General features: G+C 46.1%; 1 protein-coding gene across 2 annotated transcripts in view; it reads left to right on the top strand.

The window, feature by feature from the left end:
• The first annotated feature begins 15,745 nt into the window (after positions 1–15,745).
• The window catches only part of CNTN1 (contactin 1), a 295,541-nt gene continuing 286,799 nt past the window's right edge, over positions 15,746–24,487 (top strand). Inside the window, exon 1 of one of the 2 annotated variants that reach the window (XM_069764781.1) lies at positions 15,746–16,140. The gene's annotated coding sequence lies outside the window, so the exon portion shown is untranslated. The remainder of the gene's footprint in view (positions 16,141–24,487) is intronic. The other variant, XM_069764782.1, reaches the window with a different exon arrangement.

The following is a 24,487-nucleotide window of genomic DNA, read 5'->3' as shown; positions in this document are numbered from 1 at the left end:
TTAGTACAGGGGTGTCAAACTGCATTCCTCGAGGGCCGCAAACCATGCGTGTTTTCAAGATTTCCTTAGTATTGCACAAGGTGCTGCAATCATTATGTGTGTAGGTGATTAAATTATCAGCTGTGCAGTACAAGGAAATCCTGAAAACATGACCTGTTTGCAGCCCTCGAGGAATGCAGTTTGACACATCTGGTATAGTATGCGGGAAGGGGAACCTGACTTTCCGCAGGGTCAGATTCTGGCTGTGTAGAGTGCAAGGGGAATGTAGTTGTCTGGGTCAATGTACCAGCAGACTCATCTAGCAGTGGCTGGGCAATGGGCAGGATGAGGAGGAAACACACATATAGGCCCAAAATAAAAAGTAGGCTAAAAGCAGTTCAAAATTGGTAACAGGACTAAACAGGCGGCATTGCTTTGTTCAGTGGAGGACAATTGTAACGAGTGGCGCAGACACAGTTAGTGGGCCCAAAATAAAAAAGTAGGCTAAATGCAGTTCTAAAATGGTAACAGGCGGCATAGCTTTGTTCAGTGGAGGACAATTGTAATGAGTGGCGCAGACACAGGTAGTAGGCCCAAAATACAAAAGTAGGCTAAAAGCAGATCAAAAATGGTAACAGGACTAAACAGGCAGCATAGCTTTGTTAAGTGGAGGACAATTGTAATGAGTGGCGCAGACACACTTAGTAGGCCCAAAATAAAAAAGTAGGCTAAATGAAGTTCAAAAATGGTAACAGGACTAAACAGGCGGCATAGCTTTGTTCAGTGGAGGACAATTGTAATGACTGGCGCAGACACAGGTAGTAGGCCCAAAATACAAAAGTAGGCTAAATTCAGTTCAAAATTAGTAACAGGACTAAACAGGCGGCATAGCTTTGTTAAGTGGAGGACAATTGTAATGAGTGGCGCAGACACAGGTAGTAGGCCCAAAATACAAAAGTAGGCTAAAAGCAGTTCAAAATTGGTAACAGGACTAAACAGGCAGCATAGCTAGGTAATGGGGTGGGCTCCTCTGCTGAGTAGCAGACAGTGGTAGTAGGCGCAAAGTATTAACTGGTCTAAATGGAGGCCAGGGCCCCTGTATATTTTAACTACAATCTATCATTTCAACAAATTTGTATTGGCAGTGCCATTGGATTTAACAGCACAGACTACACAGTGGTAGAGCAGGGAGAGCTAAGTATTGCAAGTGGTAGAGCACTGTTCGAGCTGGGGGGAACATTCTCTCGTGGGTGGCGGTACTGGCACAGGGCCTCTCATATTTTGACGGTGTGTCTGACATTGGTTGTGCAACACCACCGTCAGAGACACTTCATTGTACTATGAGGGACCCTGTGCCAGTGCCGTCGCCCAAGAGTGGGCGCACCCACCTGTCCAGGCAAGCGGCCGAGCTTGCGCCAGGTGGTGACCACGGCCCTGTGGGGGGAGTCAGCCCATTTAGGGAGGTATAAAAATGGCCTATGGTGGACATTCAGCAGCTGCAAATCGCGGAATTGGAGAAGTCAGTAAGAGGAGGCCAAAAGTAAGACATTTTTCAGGCAAGTTACGTGTCAGCAGGAGAAGGTGGGGCAAAATAATTTGAAATCCATGATTGGTTCATTTTAATGAAGGTTAGATCATCAACATTCTGGGTAGCCAGACGTGTCCTTTTTTCGGTCAGTATTGAACCAGCAGCACTGAAGACTCTTTCTGATAGCACACTAGAAGCAGGGCAAGCGAGCTCCTGTAAAGGAATGTTCTGCCAATTCAGGCCAGGTGTCTATTTTAGATGCTCAGTAATCAAAGGGGAATGACCTGTGAGGGAGGATATCGATAAGGGAGGAAAAGTAGTTGGTAACTATACTGGACAAATGCTGTCTCCTGTCACTTTGAATCGATGCAGCAGTACCTGTCGTGTCAGTGGTCATTGCGAAATCACTCCACAACCTGGTCATAAAACCCCTCTGTCCAACGCCACTTCGGATTTGTGCACCTCTAACACCTCTGCCATGTTGCCCCCTACGGTTCGTGTGAGAACCATCACCGCCTCTGTGTGCTGGGAATGCCTGAACCAAGCGGTCGGAGAGCACTGCAGCTCCAGGAATCTTCCTATTTGCTCATAGCAGGTTTGCCTACAACAACCACGCTGAACTAATTTTGATATATGATCGTGCAGCGATTATAATTCCCATTACCGGCTTTTATTTAATAACCTCCTGTAACTGATGAAGGTCAAAATTGACCGAAACGTTTTCCTGTATTTACTACAATAAGTTTTTCCTGCTGCATCTTGCCTAAAGTTGAGTGCTAGGTCTCTTACTATTAATCTATATGGTTTGGGAACCTGTCCTTAGCACCCCTTCTCAAGTAGTGCTCACGGTTAAATTTTCCAGAGAAAGAACAATGTCCAATATGTGGCCTGTTTTTTTCCCCCACCAAAATACTGTATAGAACGAGGGTAACAGTCAGGAAAGACAATGGAATGGAGGCCTGAAATTCCCAAATTTGTAGCCCACAGATAGATCAGGGGTCTGACAGAGGTACCACACTTTCCAATATATGGCCTGTATTTTTTACCATAAAATGCTGTATAGAAAGAGGGTAATAGACAGCAAATACAGTGGAATGAAGGCCTGAAATGCACACATTTTTAACCCACCGATAGATCAGGGAGGGGTCTGACAGAGAAACCACAATGTCCAATATGTGGCATGTTTTTTTTTTTACCCCAAAATACTGTATAGAACGAGGGTAACAGACAGCAAATACAGTGAAATGGAGGCCTGAAATGCACAAATTTGTAGCCCACAGAGAGATCAGGGGTCTGCCAGAGAAACCAGAATTTCCAATATGTGAACAAGCAGAAAAAAAGGGGGGGGGGGGGGCCACTGGTACCTGCAGCTAGGTATATATGTAATAGACAGCAGCAGACAGTAATGGAATGGACACTCTTGATGTATGTAATGATATCTATATACCCACATATAGTGCCTGCATTCCTTGCACTGATATTGTCACAGAGTTACCGCGACAGAGCAGTGCCAGAAGACCACAGCGTCTAATGGCCTCTGCTTTGCCGCTGAGAAGAAGCACTCCTCTGGTGTATTAAATGAGTTTGGAGCGCCCCGTCAGAGCAAGGGGTTACTCGGTACCGGGTCCTGCGGTTTACAGCGGGATGTCACGGTGGCTGACCTGGTCCGTGGCCCTGGGGCGTCCGTATAAAAGTGAAAGGTCTTTAAAGGGATAAAGTTTGTGTTCGTGACGCCACCTGTGGTATTCGGTCAGGGTGACCGACGCTGCTTTAAGGGGTCCGCTGGGGTGATGTTATGGCAGCTAGATGGTATACCTTCCCACAGCTGAAGTATATCCCCAGGGCTTCCCAGTATGTAGATGGTGAATGGCGCAGTGAAGAACGAGGACACAAGGTTGCAGTCTCTTTACCTTTACTGAAGACTTCAGAATCCACAGTCCAGAGCACCAGATCACAGGGCTGGCGGAGTCCGGCCGGTTCGGATGCAAGTCCAGAGTCCCCTTGTCCAGGTGGAAATCAATAGCCTTCCCTTGTGCTGTAGTGATGTAGTCCTTTACTGCTAAGCCTCTTGTAACGTCCTCACAGATGTGGTGTGTTTCTCTCTCTCTGTCCCCCGTATAGGATAGGACAAAACTCGTATGACTAGTGACTTGAGCCTGTTTATAGGGTCTCTTAGATAACCCGGCTCTGTGGGGTGTCACTGTGCCTCCTGGGTGTAGGTGCGGACAGGTAACCTGCAACTAGCTGTCCTGCCGGTCTCTGAAGTAAGGTGTAGAGGTCTTTACTACCTCGGTATTCCGGCTACCGGTGTTCTGCACCTCAGAAGGAGGCAGCCTGTTCGGGGCTGGTCCCCTTCTGGTATCCACACCTTTGCTTTGCCTTTCTTCACACTCGCTGCAATACAATTCTGCTCTCAAAATGTTTCTTTCTGGGAGCTGCAGCTCTGAGGGAATGCACAGCTCCGTGGACCCTCTGTCCTCCTCAGACTGATGTCTAGAACTAACTCTGCTGATGTTCTTTCCTTCTCAGTTTATTCTTTCTGCCAGGAGCTGCAGACCCCCACGTCTGCTCAGCTATTCTCCTATCGTACCAGCTCCGCCTAGCTGATGTTCCTCGACAAGCTCCCTTCTGGCAATCTCTCTCTCTAGCACATCATTCTGCTTCCTTCCCCTCTGGCTCTCTCACAGGAGCTGACTAACTTTCCTTACAGACTACCAGTTATATATATATGGGGAGTCACCTAATAAATAGGATCAAAAGATCCCCCTGGTGGCCTGGAGTATGAATGTGTTGCATGTTTGTGATACCTGGATGCAGTTATCCTTCCTTGCCTCCAAATGTAGCATCAGTCTCCCCTGGAGGAAAGCAATACCACTGTGACGACCAGGGCCCTGGGGCCCCACATGTTTGTTTTCTTTCAGCAGGACATGGGTTAATCGGCCATGTGGAAATCTCTGCATTCAGCTGTGCTCAGTTAGCCACTCCTCTCTCATATAAAAGCTAGGCCTTCTGGCCAGGTCCTTGTCTGAGTTAGCACTTTCTGCATAGATCTGGAGAGTGAGGAGCTGGTGTTTGGAGAGCTGGAGGACTTTATTGTGGGACTGTTGCTTGTGTGATTGGAATTTTCTTTTACCCTTGTCTTTGTTCCCCTGTCTGTCGGGTTGGTGTGCAGTGGTACACGGTAGCGTCTCTCTTCCCCGGGTGGGGGAAAGGGACAAATGCAGGGCTGCAGCTAGGAGACAGGGCAAGGGCGGAGCCTGAGATACCATCTCAGGTATCCCGGGAAACAGGGCAAACTAGGGCGCCCCCTAGTAGTAGGGCCAGGAAAGGTGCCCCTGGTCCCAGTTTACTTGTCAGTCCTATCGTGACATTAACTCAGACCGAAAGCCTTTTTCTGATGCATGATGGATCCTATCACAGCGCCGACAGGGCAGTTGCAGCAGCTCAGTTTGGAGGTGGTGGATTTATGCACGGTGGTGTCACAGCACCCTGTTATATCTGGTGTGGGGTCTCTCCCTCCAGGCAAACCATTGTGGAGCTCAAGGTAGCGCTACTGCCAAACAGGTTCTCTGGTGCGCGGGACAAGTTTGTTGTGTTCCGAGAGGCCTGTAACCTATATTTCCGGCTGTGTCCGGTATCCTCTGGTACAGAGGAGCAACGGGTGGGGACTTTTATCTCTCTCCTGCTGGGGGACCCACAAGCATGGGCATTTTCTCTCCCATCTGACTCACAGTCACTCCAGACAGTAGAGGGCTTTTTTCAGGCTTTGGACTTGGTGTATGATGACCATGATCGCATCTCCACGGCTGAGTCATCTCTGCGCTAACTTCAGCAAGGATATCATCTAGCAGAGGAATACTGCTCCGAGTTCTGGTGGTGGGCCACCGACTCTAGATGGAATGACCCAGCCCTCCGTAGTCAGTTCTGCGAGGGTCTCTCTGTGAGAGTAAGGGATACCTTAGCTCTCTATGAGACTCCTGACTTCCATGAGGCAATCCGGGTTGATTGTCATCTTCGCCAGAGTCATAGGGAGTCACCTCTGGGGACGGGAGGTCCAAGTTTGAGAGTGGTTTGTACTGATTCTACTGTGGAACCCATGCAGGTGGGTGCGGCATCCCAACCCAGCAAACTTGCATTAATCCATCATAGGGGGAAGTGTGTTTCTGTTGTGGCAAGAAGGGTCATTTTGTGAACACATGTCCTATCCGTCACGTGTTTAAACAGCCGCCAGTTCGCATCTCGGCTTCAGGAAAATGGCCGCCGCGATCTCCATCTGCGCACGCGCGGCATCCCGCGGCCATTTTCCTGAAGCCCCGGGCAGCAGAGGACTCCATATGCGCACGTGCGGCCTCAGGAAGACGGCCGCCCCCACAGATCACCAGGGAAATAGCGCCGATCGCTCGTTTTTTCTTCTCCTGCCCAGTGGATTCAGAAGAAGGGCATGCGCAAACCACTACGCCACCAACGGAAATATATGCAAGGGATCTGGGGGAAGAAACAGCTATGTCGCCACGCCCATATGACCTGACCAGCCTGATTGACAGGCGAAAACGGCGACTTTGGTAAGTTATTTCGGCAGCATAGGTGGGGAATCAGGGTACACAAAATACACTATAGTAACGCACAGCTCAGGCCCTATTTAACAGTATTTTTATCTAGTACTGAAAAAACGGGGTGACAGGTTCCCTTTAACTGGAGTGCAGGTAGCTGATAAAAAATGGCTGAAACAAGCAGCTTCAGCAGCATTAGGAGCCAATTAACACAATCTTTTACTGGTTTTGGCCACTGAGAAACTCTGCATGCTGATCCCATGCTGAAATGGAGGAAGAAAATGGAGGCAATTCCTGTGCATCCAGCTGCTCTTTTTCCTGCCGCGCTTTTGCGGGCTTTTCCTTTTTGGCACGAACCAGATGGTCCTGACCAGTTGTAGTAATGACACTGATGTTTTTGCAAACGGCTCCTATGCATATTCACTCAACAGTCGTAATACACAGTTCAATCCAGCCAAGTAACGATAGCATTAAAAACAACAAAAGCAGCAGCTTCAACTCCACAAAAATCATGAATATTATAAATCTTCAGACACACAATGCGATCCTGTTTGTGACGCCAAGCGAGGTTGCAGTGCCCATGGGGAAACTAGATGTTCTAGCTTCCAGGGCCGGCCAATAATAATGAAATTAGGAATGTCACAGACTGCGTTGTGGCGTGCTAGGCCTGTGCCCCCCACACTGAGCCCTTACAGCGCGCGCGTGTGCGTCCGTGCGTGTGTTTTCAAGGATGAATGCTGACAAGGGTATTAACTTAATCAAAGAGAGTCTTTACTGCATTCACTTCACAATACATAGTCCATAGCGATGGTATCACAGTCCTTCAAGCTGAAAATTTTAGGTAGCAAGAGAGATGGCCTCCGTCTGGTTTAAGAGGGAATCTTCCCAGTTAATGACTTAAATAAAGTGATCGTCTGGCTGCCGGTTATATACTGGGTTACAATCTTAATACACACAGTCCTTCAGTTATATTACTACCAACGGTGGGCCTACACAGTTTGGTTCAATATGGAAATAGTGTTCACTGCTTACGATTAAGACCTGATACGGTTCCCTGTCGCAGGACATACAGTAGAAAATGCAGTCGAACATGAGGCACTCACGCTGGCAGAACCATTAAAGGCGTGGAGTGTAGCAGAAGAGCCCTTGTACAGCGCTATCTCTTCTGTCTCTATGAAGAGTGAAATTTAATATGCCCTCCTGGCGTAGGCTGTGGCAGTTTACTGGTCAATTGAAGATTAAGGGAAGCTGGACCTAAGCTGAAGGCAGAGCAGCCTAGGAAGTTGACCTCTCCTCACGTCGCTCCTCACAGGAAGGACAGGAACTCCTCCCCGACTTTTACCTCAGCAACTTCTAGAGGCTTCCACAGGAAGCCAGGCTTAGAGAGTGTCATGTGACCAAAACTCTTGCACCTTTACACTTTGGACAGTAGATGGCAGTATTTATCAAATAAACCACATAACAGGACCTAGGTTTTTGGTAACCACAGGACAACTATATTTTGCAACAGATAGGAGGTACTGGGACACTACACAACCGTATAGTTGGTAAGGTGAGGCAACCTGAAAAGTGGATCTAAAGTCTGTAATTATAGAAGTAACTGGGGCCTCATTTATGGAAATTGCCTCACAGTAGGATCGTTCTCGTTGCCTTTAGCAAACCATAGTGCAGCTTTCTGCATTGAAGCCGCTGAGGTATAGTGAAAGCTGTGCTCTGATTGGTTGCAATGGACAACTAGAACAGCCTGACTATGAAGTAGTCACCCCATTTTTTGCTATATATATATATATATATATATAGCATACCTCCCAACCGTCCCTGATCCAGCGGGACTGTCCTGATTTTGACAGTCAGCCCCGCGATCCCGGGCGGGACATTAATTGTCCCGCACTGGTTGGGAGGTATGTGAATCACCCGGTCGGTCAGCTGAGAGCTCCCTGCACCCGGCTCGCACAGCAGCACATAATGGCTGCTCTGTGCACAGGACCTGTGATGAGGTCACAGGATGGGAGGAGTCAGGGGTCACATGATCGGATTCGGGAGGAGGACCTCCGTGTACAGGACTTTGCTGGTTGCCATGGCGCCGGAGGAGGGTAAGGCAGCGTATGTGTGAGGTTAGGAGGTGTTTACAGGGTGGATGTAGCAGAGCCGTGTGTGTACGAGGTGTATGGAGCTGAGCCGTGTGTGTAATGGGTGTACGGAGCCGTGTGCATGAGGTGTACGAAGCACAGCCGCGTGTGTACGAGGTGTACGGAGCACAGCCGCGTGTGTACAAGGTGTACGGAGCGGAGCAGCATGTGAAAGGTGTATGGAGCACAGCCGCGTGTGTTACGAGGTGTACGGAGCACAGCCGCGTGTGTATGAGGTGTATGGAGCGGAGCTGAATGTGTACGAGGTGAACGGAACGGAGCCGTGTGTGTTTGAGATGTATGGAGTGGAGCCGTGTGTATGGAGCGGAGCCGTGTATGCAAAGTGTACGGAGCGCAGCCGCATGTGTAGGAGTAGCTATGTGTGGCCATTATACGGTACGAAGTATCATGTGCGGCCGATATACAGTATGGAGCATCATGTGCGGCTGTTATACAGTATGGAGCATCATGTGCGGCTGTTATACAGTATTGAGCATCATGTGGGGCCATTACAGTATGGAGCATCATGTGGGCCATTATACAGTATGGAGCATCATGTGTGGCCGTTATACAGTATGTAGCATCATGTGTGGCCGTTATACAGTATGGAGCATCATGTGTGGCCATTATACAGTATGGAGCATCATGTGTGGCTATAATACAGTATGGAGCATCATGTGTGGCCGTTATACAATATGTAGCATCATGTGTGGCCGTTATACAGTATGGAGCATCATGTGTGGCTATTATACAGTATGGAGCATCATGTGTGGCCATTATACAGTATGTAGCATCATGTGTGGTCGTTATACAGTATGTAGCATCATGTGTGGCTGTTATACAGTATGGAGCATCATGTGGGGCCGTTATACAGTATTGAGCATCATGTGCGGCAATTATACAGTATGGAGCATTATGTGTGGCCGTTATACAGTATTGAGCATTATGTGTGGCCGTTATACAGTATTGAGCATCATGTGGGGTCGTTATACAGTATTGAGCATCATGTGCGGCCATTATACAGTATGGAGCATCATGTGTGGCCATGATACAGTATTGAGCATCATGTGTGGCCATTATACAGTATGGAGCATCAAGTGCAGTCATTATACAGTATGGAGCACTGTGTGGCCATTATACAGTATGGAGCATCATGTGCGGCCATTATACAGTATGGAGCACTGTGTGGCCATTATACAGTATGGAGCATCATGTGCGGCCATTATACAGTATGGAGCACTGTGTGGCCGTTATACAGTATTGAGCATCATGTGTGGCCATTATACAGTATTGAGCATCATGTGTGGCCGTTATACAGTATGGAGCACTGTGTGGCCATTATACAGTATGGAGCATCATGTGTGGCCATTATACAGTATGGAGCACTGTGTGGCCATATTTTTTTCTTTATAATTATCCTTTATGAACAGTGTGATCAGCAGTGCTAAATGGGTGTGGTTGAGACGTGGATATGGGTGTGGTCAGAGGCGTGGCCTAAAATTTGCCGCGGCGCGCATAACTTTGTCCCTCTTTCCCAGCTTCAAAAGTTGGGAGGTATGATATATATATATATATATATACAGTATATATATATACATATATATATATATATTAGGCTACTTTCACACTAGCGTCGTTTGGCCTCCGTCGCAATGCGTCGTTTTGGAGAAAAACCGCATCATGCAAAGTTGCCCGCAGGATGCGTTTTTTCTCCATAGACTTTCACTAGCGACGCATTGCGATGGATTACCACACGTCGTGTGACGGATGCGTCGTGTTTTGGCGGACCGTCGGCAAAAAAACCCGCTACATGTAAAGTTTTTTTGTGCGTCGTGTCCGCCATTTCCGACCACGCATGCGCGGCCGGAACTCCGCCCCCCTCCTCCCCGGACCTTACAATGGGGCAGCGGATGCGTTGAAAAACTGCATCCGCTGCCCCCGTTGTGTTTTCACTTCACAGCATGCGTCGGTACGTCGGCCTACGCTACCGATGCTAGTGTGAAAGTAGCCTTAGTGACATGAATGGCTGAACAAACTAAACATAAAAGTAAAAAAAATAGGCCTTAACCCCTTAGTGACAGAGTCAATTTGGTACTTAATGACCAGGCCAATTTTTACAATTCTGACTACTGTCACTTTATGAGGTTATAACTCTGGAACGCTTCAACGGATCCCGCTGATTCTGAGATTGTTTTTTCGTGACATATTGTACTTCATGTTAGTGGTAACATTTCTTCGATATTACTTGCGATTATTTATGAAAAAAACGGAAATATGGCGAAAATTTTTAAAATTTTGCAATTTTCAAACTTTGTATTTTTATGCCCTTAAATCAGAGAGATATGTCATGAAAAATAGTTAATAAATAACATTTCCCACATGTCTACTTTACATCAGCACAATTTTGGAAACAAAATTTTTTTTTGTTAGGGAGTTATAAGGGTTAAAAGTTGACCAGCAATTTCTCATTTTTACAACACCATTTTTTTTTAGGGACCACATCACATTTGAAGTCATTTTGAGGGGTCTATATGATAGAAAATAATGAAGTGTGATACCATTCTAAAAACAACACCCCTCAAGGTTCTCAAAACCACATTAAATAAGTTTATTAACCATTTACGTGCTTCACAGGAACTGAAACAATGTGGAAGGAAAAAATGAACATTTAACTTTTTTTTGCAAACATCTTAATTCAAAACCATTTTTTTTATTTTTACATGTGTAAAAACAGAAATGTAACCATAAATTTTGTTATGCAATTTCTCCTGAATACGCCAATACCCCATATGTGGGGGTAAACCACTTTTTGGGCGCACCGCAGAACTTGGAAGTGAAGGAGCGCCGTTTAACTTTTTCAATGCAGAATTGGCTGGAATTGAGATTGGACGCCATGTCGCGTTTGGAGAGCCCCTGATGTACCTAAACAGTGGAAACCCCCCACAAGTGACACCATTTTGGAAACTAGACCCCTTAAGGAACTTATCTAGATGTGTGGTGAGCACTTTGAACCCCCAAGTGCTTCACGGAAGTTTATAACGTAGAGCCGTGAAAATAAAAAATCGCTTTTGTTTACACAAAAATGATCTTTTCGCCCACAAATTCTTATTTTCACAAGGGTAACAGGAGAAATTAGACCACAAAACTTGTTGTGCGATTTCTCCTGAATACGTCGATACCCCATATGTGAGGGTAAACCACTGTTTGGGCGCACCGCAGAGCTTGGAAGTGAAGGAGCGCCGTTTTACTTTTTCAATGTAGAATTGTCTGGAATTGAGATCGGACGCCATGTTGCGTTTGCAGAGCCCCTGGTGTGCCTAAACAGTGGAAACCCCCCACAAGTGACACCATTTTGGAAACTAGACCCCTTAAGGAACTTATCTAGATGTGTGGTGAGCACTTTGAACCCCCATGTGCTTCACAGAAGTTTATAACGTAGAGCCGTGAAAATAAAAAATCGAATTTTTTCTACAAAAATGATCTTTTTGCCCCCAAATTTTTATTTTCACAAGGGTAACAGGAGAAATTAGACCACAAAAGTTGTTGTGCGATTTCTCCTGAGTACGTCGATACCCAATATGTGGGGGTAAACCACTGTTTGGGCGCACCGCAGAGCTTGGAAGAGAATGAGTGCCGTTTTACTTTTTCAATGTAGAATTGTCTGGAATTGAGATCGGACGCCATGTCGCGTTTGGAGAGCCCCTGATGTGCCTAAACAATAGAAATCCCCCACAAGTGACCCCATTTTGGAAACTAGACCCCCCATGGAACTTATCTAGATGTGTGGTGAGAACTTTGAATGCCCAAGTGCTTCACAGAAGGGTAACAAGAGAAATTGGACTCCAAAAGTTGTTGTCCAATTTGTCCTGAGTATGCTGGTACCTCATATGTGGGGGTAAACCACTGTTTGGGCGCACGGCAGAGCTCGGAAGGAAGGAGCGCCGTTTTGGAATGCAGACTTTGATAGAATGGTCTGCGGGCGTTATGTTGCGTTTGCAGAGCCCCTGATGTACCTAACCAGTAGAAACCCTCCACAAGTGACCCCATTTTGGAAACTAGACCCCCCAAGGAACTTATCTAGATGTGTGGTGAGAACTTTGAATGCCCAAGTGCTTCACAGAAGTTTAGAATGCAGAGTCGTGAAAATATAAAATATTTTTTTTTCCACAAAAAAGATATTGTAGCCCCCAAGTTTTTATTTTCACAAGGGTAACAGGAGAAATTGGACTGCAATAGTTGTTGTCCAATTTATCCCGAGTACGCTGATGTGCCATATGTGGGGGTAAACCACTGTTTGGGCGCACGGCAGAGCTCGGAAGGGAAGGAGCGCCGTTTTGGAATGCAGACTTAGATAGAATGGCCTGTGGGCGTTATGTTGTGTTTGCAGAGCCCCTGATGTACCTAAACAGTAGTAACCCCCCACAAGTGACCCCGTTTTGGAAACTAGACCCCCCAAGGAATTTATATAGATGTGTGGTGAGAACTTTGAATGCCCAAGTGCTTCACAGAAGTTTATAATGAAGAGTCATAAAAATAAATATTTTTTTTTCCACAAAAAAGATTTTGTAGCCCCCAAGTTTTTATTTTCACAAGGGTAACAGGAGAAATTGGACCCCAGAAGTTGTTGTCCAATTTATCCCGAGTACGCTGATGCCCCATATGTGGGGGTAACCCACTGTTTGGGCGCACGGCAGAGCTCAGAAGGGAGGGAGCACCATTTGACTTTTTGAGCGCAAAATTGGCTGTCGTGTTTGGAGACCCGCTGATGTACCTAAACAGTGGAAACCCCCCAATTCTAGCTCCAACCCTAACCCCAACAGACCCCTAACCCTAATCCCAACCTGATCCATAATCCTAATCACTAACCCTAACGATAATCACAACCCTTACCCCAAAACAACCCTAATGTCAACCCTAACCATAACCCTAATCAAAACCCTAAATCCAACACACCCCTAATCCTAATCTCAACCCTAACCTCAAACCTAACCCTAATCCCAATACACCCCTAATCACAACCCTAACCTTAACCCTAATCCCAAACCTAACCCTAATCCCAAGCGTAACCCTAATGCCAACCCTAACCCTAATACCAACCCTAATCCAAACCCTAACCCTAATCCCAACTCTAACCCTAACCTTAGCCCCAACCCTAGCCCTAACTTAAGCACCAACCCTAACCCTAAGGCTACTTTCACACTTGCGTTGTTTGGCATCCGTCGCAATCCGTCGTTTTGGACAAGAAACGGATCCTGCAAATGTGCCCGCAGGATGCGTTTTTTGCCCATAGACTTGTATTGCCGACGGATCGTGACGGATGACCACGTCGCGTCTGTCGTGCACTGGATCAGTGTTTTGGCGTACCGTCAGCACAAAAAAGTTCAATGTATCTTTTTTGTACGTCGCATCCGCCATTTCTGACTGCGCATGCGTGGCCGTAACTCCGCCCCTCCTCCCCAGGACATAGATTGGGCAGCGGATGCGTTGAAAAACTACATCCGCTGCCCACGTTGTGCACAATTTTCACGTGCGTCGGTATGTCGGGCCGATGCATTGCGACGGCCCCGTACCGACGTTAGTGTGAAAGAAGCCTAACCCTAAATTTAGCGCCAACCCTAACCCTAAATTTAGCCCCAACCCTAACCCTAAATTTAGCCCTAACCCTAATTTTAGCCCCAACTGCTCTTCTCCTGCCGGCCGGCAGATGGAGACAGATGGCGGGCGCACTGCGCATGCGCCCGCCATTTTCTTTTGCCCAGAAGATGCCGGCAGCCAGGAGGAGCAGCAGGAGGACCCAGGGACACCGGTAAGTATGATAGGGTCCCCGAATCCCCCTATTTCTCTGTCCTCTGATGTGCGATCACATCAGAGGACAGAGAATTACACTTTGCTTTTTTTTTTTTTTGCGGTCGCCGGTAAACAGTTAATTACCGGCGATCGCAAAACAGGGGTCGGTAAAATCAACCCCGATCATGCTTTTTGGGGTCTCGGCTACCCCTGGCAGCCGAGACCCCAAAGATTCTCCCGGGGCCTGCCGGCGGGCGCACTGCGCATGCGCCCATTTTGAAGATGGCGGCGCCCACCGGGAGCCACGAGGAGCACCGGGGGAGATAGGTGAATATCGGGGGGCTATCTGGGACCCCCTTTCTCTGTCCTCTGATGTGCGATGACATCGGAGGACAGAGAAATTAAAAAGAAATCGCGTTTTTTTTTGCGATCGCCGGTAAACGGTTAATTACCGGCGATCGCAAATGCAGGGTCGGTAAAAAAACCCCCGAATCATGTTCTCTGGGGTCTCGGCTACCCCCAACAGCCGAGACCTCGGAGAAAATCCGACTCTGGGGGGTGCTATTCACTTTTTCCACAGCGTCGTTAATTAACGGTGCTGTGGTTTAAGTACCCTTAGCGGCCGCCGTTAAAAGGCGTATCGGCGGTCGCTAAGGGGTTAAAGAAGTTGCCTGCTACTTGGACACTTGGCTCTGATAAAATACTGAAGCTTATACTCACCTCCCCACTGGCTCTATTCCTACGGCGTCGGCACTTGTGGTCGCGGGGCTCCCGTGCGGTTGTTGCTACACGTGATGCCAGCACCCAATCACGAGTATAGGCTTTATTATTTTATGGAGGCCAAACGCTTTGCTCAAGAAAGGGTTGCCCTAGTAGTGGACAACCCCCTTTAAAGGGAATCTGTTAGCAGATTTTTGCTATATAATCTGAGAGCAGTATACTCTGAGGCATTTAAGCCTGATTCTTGGAATGTGTATCTCACCAGGCTGCTTAGTGGTGTTTTCCTAGGAATATCTGCTTTGTCTGATGAAGATGTAGCAGAGGTAAGAGTTAAACTCTGTATAACCCTGCCCACACCCCTGAATGGCAGCTTCCTGTGTACACTGTGCTTTGTGAACAAGGTGCTACTCAGTGGTGGGGTGTTGGATTACACAGATTAGCCTGACTGCTGTGCACATGAGCTGTAGTCTGGCAGTGATAATCTCTTGCTGATAAAACACTGATTGTATTGAAACTACAGGACATAGCCTAATAAGTGACACATCCTTGGAATCAGGCTCTCCTGCTCTATATTATGTTACTCTTAGATTAAATAACAAAAACTGCTGACAGATTCCCTTTAAATATGGCATGTGCATTATTGGCGACTAAACTAAGCAAGTACAGAAGGTGGTGTGTAAAAACTGGACACATGCCCTGAAGACGCTGATGCAGGCGACACCTTTGTTGTACATGTAAATGTGATTTGTGAGTATAGTAGGCTTGCTTGACAACTGTTACTGGTGGGAAGGAGCCATTTTTGCAGTATGTGCCATTTGCCCAGTTTCCTAGGATTAGGAGCCAGGACAGTCTTCATCCAGTGAGATGCCTCCATTGCCCCTGGGATGAGTATTTGGATTTCTCTGACTTTGCCATGGTGGAAGCCGAGGCACTGAGCGCTACATGCCACCAATGATGGCTGGTGGCTCAGCTATTACCTCTCCAGCAGGGACCATCCATACACGGAGGGTCTTAGGACCCGGTGAGCTCGGTCACAATCAGTATGTCTCTCCAGACAGAGCAGAGCTCGGGGGAAGACGTCTCCTCACACCCGCGGTCCGGCGCTCTCCATGGTCCTGACCCCGGGAGCAGCCCGCACTTCCCCTCATCCCCCGGTCCATCGCTCCGGACCCTCCCCCGGTCCAGCGCTCCGGGCACTGCGGACACACTGCAGCGGGCAGCCCCGCTCCTCCGGTCGGCTTGGAATGACATCACTGGCAGCCAATCAGTGATCCCTGCCGCTACCCCGAGCTGCCTGCCGCCCCCAATAACGGCGCGGGGAGGGCGCAGTGCTGCAGAGAGGACTGGCTGGGCAGGGACTGCGGGCAAAGCGACCAGAGCAGGGGGAGGGGCTGCCCCGGGTGCTCGGAGCTCCTCGGTGACAGTGCTCTGCTGCTGCAGCGGGAAGGTAGGACATACGCCCGGAGACTAGTGCAGGGGGTGCTGCGGGGGCTGCCGTGCCTAGCCATGCCACTGCGCAGCTTGCATTGCTTTATTGCTGACAGGACACTAGACTGCCCCAGGGATTGGAGCCCCCGGTATAGTAGCACCCCTCCCCCACCCCAGTGATGCCGCCATTCACACCCTGCGCCTTTCTCGGCCCGCTATCCTTCTGGGGAGGGATTCCTCGGTGCTGTCACCCCTGCAGTGCTATATTACAGGACCACCAGCACCCTGGCCATCTGGGGATGGGAGTGGGAGTCTGTGATTGACAGGGATGCTGAGTGCTGGGACGTCTCCCCTAAGAAGATTCATTCTCTGCCCTGATTAGTATTTCCATAAGGACTAATAGGAATGCAGATGTATGGCTTATAGGGGGGCCCAGTGGACGGGATGACAGCATGTCTTCATTAGGTTCCTATATATTATGGGGGTGCCCAGGGCGCTGATTGTACCGTATACTGCGCTCCTGTCATCCCCGGACACCGTCACACTATGGAGCATCTGCTCCATTATCCCCCCACTGAGGGGCCTGTGTCTCCCACCCCTGTAACCTGATAGTCCCACATGTATGTGCTGTCATGATCTGACATTCCCACTGGCTACAGTAACACCTGCTGGTGAGAAAAGACATTCACTGGGGCATCATTTGTCACTATTAAAATATTAGCCCTCCCCCCGCACGTTATCCACTGGTGCATACAGGATTGACACAGTGGAAAGGAAAGACACCCAATCCTGGGCTACATGTCTATAGGATTTATTCATTGCCATAATATTTATAGACTGACATGTATATATTTACATACATATATATATTATAAATACTGAGAATGAGTTGACGCAATGCAATATTGGAGAATCTCACACAGCTACGGCCTCATTTTTTCTGAATTTTACATGACACAGTATATCCAAATTACCATTACAGATGACTCCTTCCTTCCATTCTTTTTCCAAGACCGCCCATTTCTGGCCTTCTGCCATTGTTCTGTACTCTTTTCTAGGAGACGTACAGTAATTAAGGCTGACAATATCGAAAAGTCCCAAATAGATGCAATTCCATAATAAAGCATCCAGGGCTTCAGCGCAGTGATGCGTTTGTGCAGCGTCCATCATCTGATTCATACAGAATGTATTCCAATTATTTGCATTGTGGGAAATGTACGGCATTCCATTAATATTTGTCATACTACTGAGATGTTCTGTATATTGAATGGAATGATGTCTAATTTTGCAGGTTCAGATAAAAGACAATGATGTGAGCTATGGTTAGGATGGTATTAATATTCATGTACTCTTCCCAGCTATAGGCACATAGAGCCACATCTCTGGGTGTAGTCCCGCTGGAAATCTTGTACGTCTTATTATTGTTAGAACACAGAACCTTTTAGCAATCTTCTTAGGAATTGGGCCTCTGTATGAGGAGCATTTATTTTCTGGCGCTGGTCTTATTATAGGATGTTAGAGCCAAAGAGGCCTTTTGCAGGGGATGAGTTCACAATGAACAAGCAAATAGCGCCAGCATTCAGCAATGCAAGCAAGTATGAAAGCACATCTGGACACCACATATTTTAGTATACACCATATCAATCTACAGCCAAATGGATTTGTCCTCATTCAGATGTGCCTGAGTCATTTACACGGTCTGTGCATGTTTTTCACAGACGCACCACGTGCCCATTTTTGTCTGCTGGACTACTCACATGTTCTTGTGTTGTTGATCGCGTGTCTTCACAAAATCACAGACATATCGGTCTTATAGATCTGAGTCATAGATTCAAATGAGCCATTCAAGTCTATGGACTGGTGAAAACCACGGACAGTTGATTAACGTTGCAGTGCGTACTGTATGTGATGGTTTGCAATGTATTTCTTTTTCCATATGTGAAAATCTCTGATGAAACACTAAGGACATGTACACACGTTCAGGATTTGCAGTGGACAATTCTGCTACAATTCCCCATATCGTTGGCAGGAGAAACACATCGTTTTTTACCACAGTTTTTACGTGATATTTTGTTGCCTATTTTTCCCAACTCATTGACATGCTGCAGATTCAATTATGCTGCAAATGTGCAGGAATAAGCCAATGACGTGGGCATGAGATTTCAGAAATCTCATTCACTTGGCTGGTACGGTAAATGCTACATATTTTCTATAGCAAATCTGTGCAGCAAAAACTGTCTCACTGGCCAAACACTAATAAAAATCAAATTAAAAGCAATTATAAACAATGGTTTGTGTTTTACCATACAAAAATCGTGGACGTCTTAATGAGGCCTTAAAGGGGTTGTCCAGCCGTATGGTACAGATCTGCGGTCACCCTGTGTGACTGCAGACTTGTGAATCTTTACAGCATGGGCATTGTGCATCTGGCCACATTCCGACTAGATGCGTCCAGCCTTTCTCGATACACTTGCACTGAGGAAGGCCGCGCCCGTCTAGTCGGCATGCGACTGCACATAGACAAATCACATACCGTACTTATGGTCAAACTCCTGCAGCTCTCAATGACAGCATTGGAGAATCTTCACAGCGCACAATTTGTATAATGTGACGATTCACAAGTCTACAGTCACATAGTGTCTACAGACTTGTACCCTAAGGCTATGTTTTCACCATCTCCAATCCCTACGCTTTGGACACAGCGGATACCCAGCTCCGCCCAAAGTGCCGCCCCGTGTTTTACGTGTTCATTGAACATATGTGGAATCACCGCATTGTATTCATAGACTGTGTTATTTATCTTGCGAAGATGGAGCGTCTCCGTAAGATAAATAGACATGCTGTGGTCTGGAAAGACGCGCCGTATGTCCGGTTACGCAGGGCCGCCGGATGTGTCCCTGCACACATAGTGGAGACGGGATTTCATAAAATCCCCTCCACTATGCTTTAAACACATCCTCTGACTCTCATATAGATAACAGTGGCTGGGGAAATTTGATCTGACATTTAAGGAAAAAGCAACAGAACCATAAGGAGCACAACTGTCATATAGTAAAGTCAGAAGATGCGTTAAAATATCTGTGGATAGATCTGCCCTTTCAGTACAGTAGAGTTGCCCAATCTCATCAAGAGGTTATTATCGTTGTCATATTGTGCGTTGTTCTCAATGATTTTCTTTTTGTTAAAAAAGTTAATTTTCCATTAGACAGATGACTTTCAACCACTGACGTCTGAAAATTGCCCTTCACACTGCCCTACCTAGGACAGCGTGTGAGAAGGAGCTGCTGAGAAGATTGCTGTGTCATTTATTTCTAACAGTGCTGCAGAAGCACTTAATTACCTTTTTAATACTGACTTGTAAGCTCTCTTCTTAGGGCTTGTTTAGACTACACAACTTGTGTTAAATGACTGCTAATCGGCTACATGATTGCTGATCGGTGATCGTTAACAGTGTGTTTAGACAGGCAGACCGTATTTCAATCACTTATGTACAGAATCATCAGTAATAGATCATAGGCTGTCATTTTTCTCAGCAGCACAAGTCCTGTTTACACAGCTAATGTGCTGCCGAGAACGATGATTTTTTTTTAACTAATCTATAAAATTATTTTAGACAACAGATGAGCTACATTTTCATCAGGCGATCTGCGGCCTGTATATAAACTGTATGATTATAGGTAAATGAGTGTTCTGTGAATATACAGTACTAAATGGTGGCCCGATTCTAACACATCGGGTATTCTAGAATATGCATCTCCACGTAGTATATTGCACAGCCCACGTAGTATATTGCACAGCCCACGTAGTATATTGCCCAGCCACGTAGTATATTGCCCAGCCACGTAGTATATTGGCTAGTCACGTAGTATATTGCCCAGCCCCGTAGTATATTGCCCAGTTACGTAGTATTTTGGCCAGTTATGTAGTATATTGCCCAGTGACGTAGTATACAGCACAGAGCCACGTAGTATATTGCCCAGCCACGTAGTATATTGGCTAGTCACGTAGTATATTGCCCAGTGACGTAGTATACAGCACAGAGCCACGTAGTATATTGCCCAGCCACGTAGTATATTGGCTAGTCACGTAGTATATTGCCCAGCCCCGTAGTATATTGCCCAGTTACGTAGTATTTTGGCCAGTTATGTAGTATATTGCCCAGTGACGTAGTATACAGCACAGAGCCACGTAGTATATTGCCCAGCCACGTAGTATATTGGCCAGTCACGTAGTATATTGCCCAGCTACGTAGTATATTGCCCAGCCACGTATGTCACAGGTTAAAAAATAAACATATACTCACCTTCCGAAGGCCCCTTGTAGTTCGGTCACATGACCGTGATGTCATGGCAGGTCCTTCTCGCGCAGGCGCGCAGGGCCTGTGATGATGTTGTGGTCACATGACCGTGACGTCATGGCAGGTCCTTCTCCCTACCATCCTTGCTCAGTCATAGGGTTTTCTGGATGAAAACAAAAAGTGACATATTATTAAATAAAATAACCTCAAATGTGTGATTGTTGGAGGGCTTACGCCCAAAATCTGCCTCAGCAGAATGAAAAGGAGTCAGCACCATTATGTGCACCGCAACCCTTTCATTGTTTATTAGGGCACAGTGGCTAAACTAAAGCCTCGCCTAGTGGAAGAGCAGAGTGCATTTCTTACCTGTAAGCACATGATACCTCTTAAAGTGAATCTGTCAGCAGGATCAACCCTCATAAATGGTCTATATGGGCATGCAGGTCATAGGAAGCTGAATAAAATGATAACTTGATATCTGTAATCCGATATCTGCTGTCTTAGCTGTTAAAGGGACACTGTCACCTGAATTTGGAGGGAACAATCTTCAGCCATGGAGGCGGGGTTTTTGGGTTTTTGATTCACCCTTTCCTTACCCGCTGGCTGCATGCTGGCTGCAATATTGGATTGAAGTTCATTCTCTGTCCTCCATAGTACACGCCTGCGCTGTGCAAGATTGCCTTGTGCAGGCATGTACTACGGAGGACAGAGAATGAACGTCAATCCAATATTGCAGCCAGCATGCAGCCAGCGGGTAAGGAAAGGGTGAATCAAAAACCCAAAAACCCCGCCTCCATGGCTGAAGATTGTTCCCTCCAAATTCAGGTGACAGTGTCCCTTTAAGATCTGTGGGCCGGTCATAGATCTCCCTGAGAATCTGACTCCAGAGCTTTTGTTAAATGAAAGGGGGTGTTACCAGTGTGAGACGTGTAATGACTGACAGTCTGCTCTCCTGATCTACATGTCTCACATGTCTTCTTTCAGATTTGGAGGCAGATTCTCAGGGAGAACTATGACTGTCCTATAGATCTTAACAGCTCATTTACATATTACAAAAATGTTTGTTTTTCTGGTATAAGACATTGGCTCCCAGATATATAGAAATAATTTTATTCAATTTTCTATGACCTACTTGTCCATATAGATAGCTTAGGAAGGTTAACCCTACTGATAGAATCCCTTTAACTTTACGAATGCACCAAATATAAGCAGTGATCACTTGCGGACCAGCATTCACCTGTATAATAGAAACTTGTATTTTGCTTGCATTAACGAATTATGTCAGTTCTGGAATTCAATTTTAAATTTGTTTGTCATGCTCCATCATTTGGAAAATAAAGTGTGCTAGAGATTGCCACCATGTCCACTAACCACTCCATACATGTCAGGTTGAAAAGATGAAGCAGCAAGATTGGGCACTTTAACATACAGTGAAAAGCCACTGTAAATCATTTACAAATATAGAGTATGGTACGTCAGCTATATGCTGTCCCCTGACAATTTATGCTGTTACACGTTGTTACACGTTCTTACATGCAGTTCCACATTTTATTCAGCTGTTCCTTTCTGATGTGTCCTGGGAAAGCAGTTTGACGCTAAACATGGCCACAATTACTGCACCCACAGTGGTTGTCACTTAGATTTATAGGACTTGTGAATTGATAACCTGCTTAATTTTGCATGCCCCATTCCAGCATATCTATACAGCAAGGCCAATTTTCCTTTCAGGGCTCAAAAAAGAAAGCGGAAGGCCTTGTGCACACATTGAGTATTTGGTGAGTTTTTTCCATTAGTATTTATAAGCCAAAACCAGGAGTGGGTGATAAATACAGAAGCGGTGACGTGTTTCTATTACACTTTACTCTGATTGTTCCATTCTTGGTTTTAAAAGAAAAAAAGGGGTTTGGTGCTGTTTTAGCCAGTTGAAAAAATAATGCTGTCAGGGTGAAAAACAAGATAATTTTGTAGTTATGATACCTTTTAATGACTAGCTAAAATAAAATAAATGATGTTACAAAGCAAGCTTTCGAGACCTCTTAGGTCCCTTCCTTGGGCATGGTATAACAAAGGTTCGGAAGAAACACAAATATATGAACAAACAACCACTAAAAAAAGATGGGCATGTTATAAGAAATGAACATTTAAATAAACAAACTGAGCTCAAAGACTGAATCTTTAATTGGATTAGATTAGTGATGTGAACATTTTATAATCTCAATATCCAAGTAAGATCTGAAACCTGGTGCCTTCAACTTTTTTGGAGCAGATTCCTCAGTTTCTATAGTGAGTCATAAATCCTTCTGACAGATTTTGTCCTTTGGATAGAATCAAAGTCTTTGATAAGTATTTATTCCCAAACCCTGCAATGTATTTGTGATTTAAAATTTCCTTTTAATATGACAACTTTCATATTGTTTATGTTGTGTCCTGGACCACAGAAATGTTTGGCCACCGGCAAATGTTTTTTTTTTTATCTGCAGTTGTGTGGCGATGAGACCTCATCCTTGCTCACATAGAGGCCCCTAATAGGACATTCAGTGGGGAAAATAAGTACCGTATATACTCAAGTATAAGTCGACCCGAGTATAAGCCGAGGCACCTAATTTTGCCATGAAAAACAACATCAGAATCACCGGGTCCATAGAAGCGTTCCAGAGTTATAACCTCATAAAGGGACAGTGGTCAGAATTGTAAAAATTGGCCCGGTCATTAACGTGCAAACCATCCTTGGGGGTTAAGGGGTTAAAGAGGATATATATTACCTTGGCTGTTATGAGCTTATAAATAACCCTAAAGTGTTGCTAGGTTGCACGCATTCCGGTTTGGCACAGATAGTCATTATAAATAAAAAAATGAGGTACAGTGGGGCAAAAAAGTATTTAGTCAGTCAGCAATAGTGCAAGTTCCACCACTTAAAAAGATGAGAGGTGTCTGTAATTTACATCATAGGTAGACCTCAACTATGGGAGACAAACTGAGAAAAAAAAATCCAGAAAATCACATTGTCTGTTTTTTTAACATTTTATTTGCATATTATGGTGGAAAATAAGTATTTGGTCAAAAACAAACAATCAAGATTTCAGGCTCTCACAGACCTGTAACTTCTTCTTTAAGAGTCTCCTCTTTCCTCCACTCATTACCTGTAGTAATGGCACCTGTTTAAACTTGTTATCAGTATAAAAAGACACCTGTGCACACCCTCAAACAGTCTGACTCCAAACTCCACTATGGTGAAGACCAAATAGCTGTCAAAGGACACCAGAAACAAAATTGTAGCCCTGCACCAGGCTGGGAAGACTGAATCTGCAATAGCCAACCAGCTTGGAGTGAAGAAATCAACAGTGGGAGCAATAATTAGAAAATGGAAGACATACAAGACCACTGATAATCTCCCTCGATCTGGGGCTCCACGCAAAATCCCACCCCGTGGGGTCAGAATGATCACAAGAACGGTGAGCAAAAATCCCAGAACCACACGGGGGGACCTAGTGAATGAACTGCAGAGAGCTGGGACCAATGTAACAAGGCCTACCATAAGTAACACACTACGCCACCATGGACTCAGATCCTGCAGTGCCAGACGTGTCCCACTGCTTAAGCCAGTACATGTCCGGGCCCGTCTGAAGTTTGCTAGAGAGCATTTGGATGATCCAGAGGAGTTTTGGGAGAATGTCCTATGGTCTGATGAAACCAAACTGGAACTGTTTGGTAGAAACACAACTTGTCATGTTTGGAGGAAAAAGAATACTGAGTTGCATCCATCAAACACCATACCTACTGTAAAGCATGGTGGTGGAAACATCATGCTTTGGGGCTGTTTCTCTGCAAAGGGGCCAGGACGACTGATCCGTGTACATGAAAGAATGACTGGGGCCATGTATCGTGAGATTTTGAGTGCAAACCTCCTTCCATCAGCAAGGGCATTGAAGATGAAACGTGGCTGGGTCTTTCAACATGACAATGATCCAAAGCACACCGCCAGGGCAACGAAGGAGTGGCTTCGTAAGAAGCATTTCAAGGTCCTGGAGTGGCCTAGCCAGTCTCCAGATCTCAACCCTATAGAAAACCT

This window comes from Ranitomeya imitator, chromosome 4 (genome assembly GCF_032444005.1).
Source record: "Ranitomeya imitator isolate aRanImi1 chromosome 4, aRanImi1.pri, whole genome shotgun sequence".
In the NCBI taxonomy this organism is placed as follows: Eukaryota; Metazoa; Chordata; class Amphibia; order Anura; family Dendrobatidae; genus Ranitomeya; species Ranitomeya imitator.
Note: the sequence above shows the minus strand (reverse complement) of the source record. Positions and strands in the feature narration are given on the sequence as shown.